This window comes from Peromyscus eremicus, chromosome 3 (genome assembly GCF_949786415.1).
Source record: "Peromyscus eremicus chromosome 3, PerEre_H2_v1, whole genome shotgun sequence".
Classification (NCBI taxonomy): Eukaryota; Metazoa; Chordata; class Mammalia; order Rodentia; family Cricetidae; genus Peromyscus; species Peromyscus eremicus.
Genome location: NC_081418.1, coordinates 26,571,654 through 26,580,665, shown reverse-complemented (window position 1 = coordinate 26,580,665; position 9,012 = coordinate 26,571,654).

Here is a 9,012-nt window from a genome sequence, read left to right as displayed (position 1 = left end):
GTGAGGGTGTTGGATCTCCTGGACTTGGAGTTATAGACAGTTGTGAGCTGCCATGTGGGTGCTGGGAATTGAACCTGGGTCCTTTGGAAGAGCTGTCAGTGCTCTTACCACTGAGCCATCTCTCCAGCCTATTTTATTATTTTCTAACTATGGTATATTGGACTGGGAGCATAACTCTGGGAGTATAACTCTGCTTTCAATTCCTAGTACACACACACACACACACACACACACACACACACACACACACATTAACTATACAAATTAATGAGATTCAGTGTGGTATTTGAATATATACATACAGCAATCAGTGAGTAAAACATTTCCCCCTGGTTTGCATTTCAAACAAGTTTGCATTTGGAGCCTTTAAGCTCTTCTCCTCCAGACCTTCATAAAATATACAATAGGTTATTACAAATAATAGCCTCCCCACTGTGCTACCAAACACCAGAACTTGTCCCTTCTCTACAATTGTGCCTAGAAATATTTACCCTCCCTAATGTACCCCTACCCCACATCTACTAGTCACTACCTAATGTTCTTGTTGGCTTTTATTTTTAGTTTCCACATGTGAGAGAAAAATTGTGGTCCATGACTGTCTGCGTCTGGCTTATTACAACAATGGCCCATTTTGCTACAAATGACAAGATTCTTTAAGGATGAATAATGAACTATTGTATATCTGTACACACTTGTTTTTATTTATCAATTCAAATGAATCTAGTTAGATTTCATATATTTGTTATTGGGACTCGTGGTACAATAAATGCAAGAGACCAGTTTTCTTTTTGTTAAGCTGGCATCGTTTTTCCCTAGATCTTTGTAAGTGTGCTAACTACATCAAATTAGGCAGAGCTATTTTTAATTCTTGGAGGAACTTCCAAACTGTTTCCCATGCCTGCACTAATTTATATTATTTTATCCTAACCTCCTCACTAGCATTTGCTTTTTTGTTTTGTTAATAATAGCCATTCTAACTAGGAAGAGAGTCTATCTCCTCAAAGTTTTAATGAGCATTTCTTTGGTAGCTAGAGACTATAGGCTCTCCCCCCTCCCATATTTGTTGGCCTTTTGTAGTTTGTTGGAAACATATCTATTCAGTATTCAGGACAATACTCTGATTTTAAGTTGGATTATTTGGATTTTTGTTGTTGTTGCTGTTAAGGTTTTTTAGTCTTCTGAACCTATTTTTTTGAAAATGACTGTTTTTCTTTTCACAAAAATCTTGTTACCTATGCCAAATAAATTAGGACTTAAGTGAACAAACTATTTTTCATAAAGGAATAAGTGTTATAATGTAGTAAAGGCCTATATCACAATCAGAATCAAAATGGGCTGCGTTTATTAAAAAGCAATAAACTAATCTTCATGTTAACAAGTTACCCTGCCGCACTCTAGTGGATCATGGTAGAAGACAAAAGTTTATTGCTCAGAAAAATAGCACTAGCAGCAGATTATTTACACTTGAACTCAGAGCCCCAGTTCCCAAAGGGTTATTATGAAGAGCAGCTGAGTGTGTTTGCCCATTCCCAGGTGTGGTGACTACTCAGTCTCTATTTTCCAGGGCTATTGGCACCCCTATCTACTTCTCAGAGGGAGACAGCATCTTCCAAATCTCCTCTCCTCAAACATCCTTGCAATGATAACTATGAACAAAAGACAGTCTGTGCCTTGCACGCAAGACATGCAGGTCTGCAGGAGCTCCACAGAGGGCTCTGGGCCTACACTATCACCCAGGGATATCTGGAAGAGTTTGGAGGGAGAGTGCAAGTCCCTCCTGGTGACTTGCCAGTGTGAGAGAAGAGAACCTCTTCACCCTCAACAGTTGATAAAAGAATTGAATTTGCAAGCATTTCCTATCACTTACAGACTGATAAGAAAATTCCACTTCCATGTCCTTCCTTTTTTCTATTCCAGTCTCCCAGTTTCCTGGAACACCTCATAGTTAAGGTCTTGGCATCCTGGTTCCTGACTTGAAAAATCAATTGTCTCCAAACAATTTATATAGTAGCAATCAGATTCCCAGGCTATTCCTCTCACTACCTCCAAACTTAGTCTCCCCAAAGGCCCTCTTACTCCATAATGCATTTGATTTATAGAACATCCAGTTTCAACTGCATTGTGAATTAAATAACTTCAGCAGGCTAGACGGAGACCATACTACCATTTATGAAGTCTCTGGGGTGAGGGAAATGTGTTTTTATTAATGAATGCATTTAACAAATGTTTTTCTGGACCATGCCTCTTATTAGATTACATTTTTTTAATTTAATAATCCAGTTTCTAGAATGTTATTGGAGTAAGTTTACTTTTGCAACTGTGTGTGAAACATGGTATTATTTTCTATGGCTGCAAAAATGGTATCCCCAGCCAAAAGCCTGGGGAAAAAATGAGCTTGATTTCTAGTAGAGGATTAACATTAAGAGTGGATGTGCCAACATGCTCTGTCAGCTTATCATATATCGTCTCCCAAGAGAAGTGTGATGTCCAAGAAACAGATAGTAAAAGTAAAGATATTAATGACATTTCACAAAACTCTTGCAAAAATAGGAGAATGTGATATGCCAGGAAGCCCAGGGAACAATCTCTCTCCTGTTGGAAATGCTGTACCCTTGAGAAGCTTTCTGGATATTCTTAGTTTACTTTCATATTCTGTTCTGTTCCAGGGCTCTTGCTATGCAATAAGATATTTCCATTTGTTATCAAAATGTTCTCTGGGATATTTTGCTTTCCAGTTTGCTTTTTGCTTAATTTCATCCTATTACACAGAGCTAAAAAAGAAATTGACTATGTATTTTCATATCTGCATTCCATTTAGAACATATTGAGCATCTTTATGTGTCTTCCAACAACTTATTCTTTTTGGATTTATGCTTTCTTCTGATTGAAAATTATCCAGTTACTTATATTTTTCCCATATGGAAAGACAGGAGGAGACTAGCAGAGCTACGTACGATCTTTCGAGTTGTGAGAAGAGCCACCGCCATTTCTGTAGTCTAACAGATTGCTAACATTTTTTGTTTATGAAAGTGACAAGATTTTGTATCTTTGCCACCTTTAGCTGTCCCTTATACTTTCTATATTCATAGATTTTATTATATGGTGATCTTGGGGAAGGAAATTTCTTGGTTGTAATAATGATTTCTCCATCATTTAATATTTTTAAACCTGTTTCTAATATTTCAAAAGTGTGATTTTAAATTATGAAATTGTGTTATTTTAAAGTGCCAAGTTACTGAAGTACTCTAGAAAATAATCTTGAATATTTCAGAAAAACTTGTATGAAAGGGCTCCTCAAACTACACAAATCTAAATAAAAATTATCTCAGCACAGCTCCCTCTGAAGTTTCTACTTTCACTGATATTATTACTGTTTTAAAACAGTTTTTAGAATACATGGATTTGCATCTAGAACCTGGTGCTTTGTTTTAAATATACTCTTAGTAAACCAACATTCTTACAGCATAGGACCTAATCAACAGCTAGAGAAAACAGTCTGTATGATCTGATGAGCAAGTTTGATTATCTGATGGAAGACTAGGAAGACTATTTAAGAGAAGACTGACTATAGATAATCATTGCAATGTATTTGTATGCCCAAATTGGCTCTAAAAACAACTTTAATAATAACTCCCAGAAAGTTCTGAGCTTTCTCAGAGGCAATTTGTTGGCCCACATGTCTGTGAATCCTTTACTGATCACCATTTAAGACAGAGGTAAAGATGTATGACATAGGTTCTGATATACTATTGTAATGTGCTCTCCTTGTAGGCCACTTTATTTCAAAGGAAATAAGAAGTCATAGGATGATTGTAAACAGATGAATAACATAAATTATATGTTTTGAATGTATAATTATGGATGATATATTAGGAAAAGACTGAAAAGATAAAAGTAGAAGGTGGGCAGATAGAATCTATCATAAAATACAAGAAAGAAGTGATTATGGTTGGAACAAAGATAGAAAATGGAAATTGTGACCAGTGAATGGAGAATGAAATCTGAATATATTTCAAACAACAGGAATTCTCAGTTTTCATCTAGATCCAAGATTGGATCACAACTAAGGGCCATTTTAACTCTCTAGGCTACTGGACTATATCTGGAGATATTTGGGGTAGCCATAGAAGTATGCTGTGGGTGTAGTGGATAGAGATGAAACCTGATGACTAGCATCCCACATTGCACAGGGCAATCCCCATAAACTGTCAGTCATTCTGAGGTTGAAAATCCACTTTCATGATACCCTATGACATCATCCTATGAGTTTCCACCTATAACTTGTAAAAGAAACAACTATGAGAATTGTGACACTAAGGTTAAACTACAATTCAAACGGCTATGGGAAAGGAAAAACTAGCAAAATCGCTCTTTCTGGAAGACTCAAAGCCTAAGTTAGATGGAAACCTCTCCCGTGGATCTACTCAAGGAATAATGAACAAAAATGTTCAGATCTGGCTTTACCTACCAAAGAGTCCAGAAGGAAGGCAATTAAAGACTTTGGCTTATACATCAGATGTCTAGCCACTATAGGAGTCACTGGAGACTATATTCATGAAAATTACTCCTGGTTCTTCTGGCTATGAGAATAACCCAAGAAGATATAAGAAATAAAGTGGAAATTTTGTTGTTTATTATATCAGGGCAACAAATGGACATGTTTGTAATTTTATGGGATAGATTTAGAGTGTGCCAATTCAAAATTTCTCTGGTCTCACATCCAGAAGATATTTCAAGCTCTGGATATATGCCAAGGAATTACAACTAGAAGCTCTACCTAGGTAGGCATCTTTTTGTTTTAGAAGCATTTTGTCTGAGAAAGTGATTGTGAAACTTAATTTTAGAAGACAGAACTACAGGGGTGAGGCTAGTATGCAAACAATATGGATATTTTTATTGACAATATGATAGACATGACTTCTATCCTATCTGAATATGCAATGAAATCATAGTGCTTGTTACTCATGTATTTACTATTGTTCCAGTTAGGTTTTGTAAATTTGACACCAATTAGAGTCACCTTGGAAGAATTAACCTCAAATGGGAGGATTTTCTTCCTCAGGTTGGCCTGTAGACAAGTCTACCGGGGCATTTTCTTCATTAATGATTGATGTGGGAGGGCCCAGCACACTGTAGGAAGTGCTACCCCTGGGCAGGTTGTCCTGTATAAGTGAGCAAACTGAGCAAGACATGGAGAGCAAGACAGTAGGTGGCATTCCTCTTTGAACTCTACTTCAATTCCTGCCTCCAAGTCTCTGCTTTGAGTTCCTGCCTTGGCTTCCCTTCATGATGGGCCATAGCTTAAAAATGGGAAAAGAAACCCTTTCCTCCCTAAGTTGGTTTTGATCAGTCTTTTATCACGGCAGCAGAGAAACAAATCAGAACAGTTATTAGAGTTCCCATATTTACAAAGGTTCAAGTGGAACCTAGTAGACATAAAGCCACTACGAACCTGAAAAACTCCTTTTTTCACTTGGCACTGGCTTCTGTCCTGTACATTTGTGTTTGCCATTTTCTTAGAAGAAGTTTTGACATGCTATGATTAAGTTATAAATCTTTTTAAAGGCATAGTCTTTTGTGTTGTTCATGTAACTGAAACTGGATAACAGCTACAGCCATTCAGAAATAAATTAAATCCTTCAAAATAGACTTCCAAGGGGCACTTGACTATTTTGCCACATTAACCCTCTTTAAGTGCATGCTACAAAAGTCAAATGGTAAGTGATGGATACTGTAGACGAATTTCTAAACAGTCTTATTAAATAAGAAACACAGAGCCAAATACAGAGGTAATAGCCAAAGAGATCAGAGTGAATAGCCACGACTAGCCTTAGCTTACCACCATGCTCTTCATGACTGTCCAGGCTGCCAGCTATCTCTGTCTACTCTCGCAAGACTTCCAAAAGTTGCTTGCATCCTTCTCCAGTTTCTCAGGTAATATTATATCCTTCTAAGGTCTTTGATGTAGCTGAAGACTAGGTAGTTATAATTTCCTTAGTTATGATAAAAGATAAGTTAGATATGAAACCTTAAACTTACAAATATAGGATAGATAGGATATCTTCTTTAATTTTGCCAAATACAAATAGACTAGATATTATAACTATAATTCTTGCTTGATAATTGTTTTGTTATATGTAATTTCACTATGTTAAAGTTAAAACCTTCCTTTTTGAGTAGCCGGGCGGTGGTGGCGCACGCCTTTAATCCCAGCACTCGGGAGGCAGAGCCAGGCGGATCTCTGTGAGTTCGAGGCCAGCCTGGGCTACTAAGTGAGTTCCAGGAAAAGGCACAAAGCTACACAGAGAAACCCAGTCTCGAAAAACCAAAAACCAAAAAACAAAAAACAAAAACAAACAAACAAAAAAAAACCTTCCTTTTTGAAAAAAAAAGAGAAAAGGGGAAGTACTGTGGATATCGTTCTGTATGCTGTGAATGTGTTACTCTGATTGGTTAATAAATAAAATGCTGATTGGCCAGTAGCCAGGCAGGAAGTATAGTATAGGCAGGAAAAGCAAAGAGGAGAATTCTGGGGACAGGAAGGCTGAGTCAGGAGATGCCAGCCCCCTGTCCAGGGAGCAGCATGTAAAGCACACGGATAAAGCCACAGAATATGTGGCAATATATAGATTAACAGAAATGGGCTGAGTTTAAATGTAAGAGCTAGTCATCAGTAGGCCTGAGCTAATGGCTGAGCAGTTTTAATTAATATAAGCTTCAGAGTGATTATTTTATAAGCAGCTGCAGGGTCTGTGGGGCTGGGCAGGACCAGAGAAAACTTCAGCTACAGGATGCCCTATTGTTCTCATTTATAATTCTGCTAGTAAAGTTAATCCTTCAATAGCTTTGGTTATTTTTCTGTGCATCCTAAATCCCAAGAATTAGCACAATCATATGCAAACTCTAACCTAGATGTTTTTAATTAGGACATAAATTAAGCTTCCTCTAATAATTTAGACTGATATTTAAGTTTTTATTCTTCAATATAAAAATAAACAAGGAGGCTGTAGAGATGCTAAGTAGTTAAGAGCAAGCACTGCTCTTGTGGAAGACCTGGATTTAGTTCTCAGCACTCAAATAGGGATTCACAACTTTTGTAACTCCAGAACCTGGGCCTCTTATACCCTCTTCTGGATCTGTGGGCCCCAAGTCCACATATATTGCTATGTTGTACATACATGCAGGCAAAACATACATACACAAGAAAGAAAAATAAATAGATCTTTTAAAAAGTAAATAAACCAACAAAATTTTCCCTCAAATACCCTTGTAAGTTGACATTTTCACCATTCACACTAAAAACCTAGTCCTTACTCAAAGTTACAGTTACCCTCCATGTATTTTTAAGAGTCTAACCTGCAAAAACCACCCAAACTAGAACAACTTCTTTTTGTTGTTATTTGGTGGTTAAATATCAGCTGGGTCATTCATTTCCAATGGTTCATTGAGTAAAGAACACCGAATTGACTTCAAAATACTGCTATAAATTAAAAACTCCACTAATAAGTCCAATTAGCTTAGGTCAGAACCAAAGCTTGTTTGAGAAACTTGTTACCTAGACAGATGAATAGATTTTCAGTAGAATTGAAGGTCCTCAATTCAAAGAAGCTTCAAAGGGGCAAAATAGTTTGAGGCTACCTTTCCAACTAAGCATGTTCAGGCTTTAGCTAACTCAAACTTGTCTACATTTGAACCACTCTCTTGCTCTTTAAACTCCAACTGCTTTTCCAAAGAAGAGTCATCCTCTCTGGAACTTTACAGATGAATCTGGAACCAGAATCAATTTATGCTGGGTTTCTGGCTTTCCCATCAATCCAAGTCCAGCTACTGGGAATCCATCATTTATAGGTTAGTGAACTTGGGTTTAGAAAGGGTGAGTATTCTCAAGGTCAAAGCCTATCAGTGGCAGAGCTCAAGTTTGAACCACAAAAGCTTGATTTCAGAGCCCATTAAAGTCACTATTGTGCCATATTGACACTATCGGTAAAGGACTATCCAATAGGAATGTGATTAAGGTTAATATTCCAGACCACCAAAAGGGAGACTAAATAATGATGACAGTAGTGTGTTGAAACTGAATCATAGCAGAATGACTCATAACTGTCCCCTTATTCATAAGGATGGACTCATGCAAAGATGAGTTCATTGAAATTCCTTTATTTTGTAAAAAATGAATGCATCTATTTCATATTCAGTTTTTTTTGTACTAATTTAAATGGAATTTACAATAGACCTCATTGTGGGCAATTTAGGAATACTGATTAAACATGAAGAAAAAAATGAACTACAATGTTAATATTGATTATATACAAGTAAAGATTGTCCTATCCATTAAGACACATTTGAAAACATTTGTAACACTATTTTATCAATCTTATTTATGCTGGTTGGCATCTTTGAAAGACTTCAGAAAGTCCTGTTCTATAGTAAATAAGATATAGGTTTCAAACTCTATTCCAAGGAAAATGAGTAAGATCTAATCTGTTGATGAAAATAGTTATCATTAAAAGGCCAATGGATTTCAATTTCAGAATTACTAAATTGTAGCTGCATAATTAGTACTGCATTAATTAATAAGACCTTAAAACATAAAACTTCTTGTAAATCCAATGCTATTAAATATAATTTAAGAAAAATAATGTGGTGGCACACATCCATATCTCAGCACTGCTGTGGGATGTTCTGTATGGCAAATGTGTTGCTCTGATTGGTTGGTAAATAAAACACTGATTGGCCAGTAGTCAGGCAGGAGGAAGTGTAGGTGGGACAAGGAGGAGAATAAAGCTGGGAAGTGGCTGAGTCAGAGACACTGCCAGCTGCCACGATGACAAACAGCATGTGAAGATGCTGGTAAGCCACGAGCCACGTGGCAAGGTATAGATTTATGGAAATGAATTAATTTAAGCTGTAAGAACAGTTTACAAGAAGCCTGCCACGGCCATACAGTTTGTAACCAATATAAGTCTCTGTTTTCTTGATCAGGTGTGGGACTGGCAGGTGAGAGAGATTTGT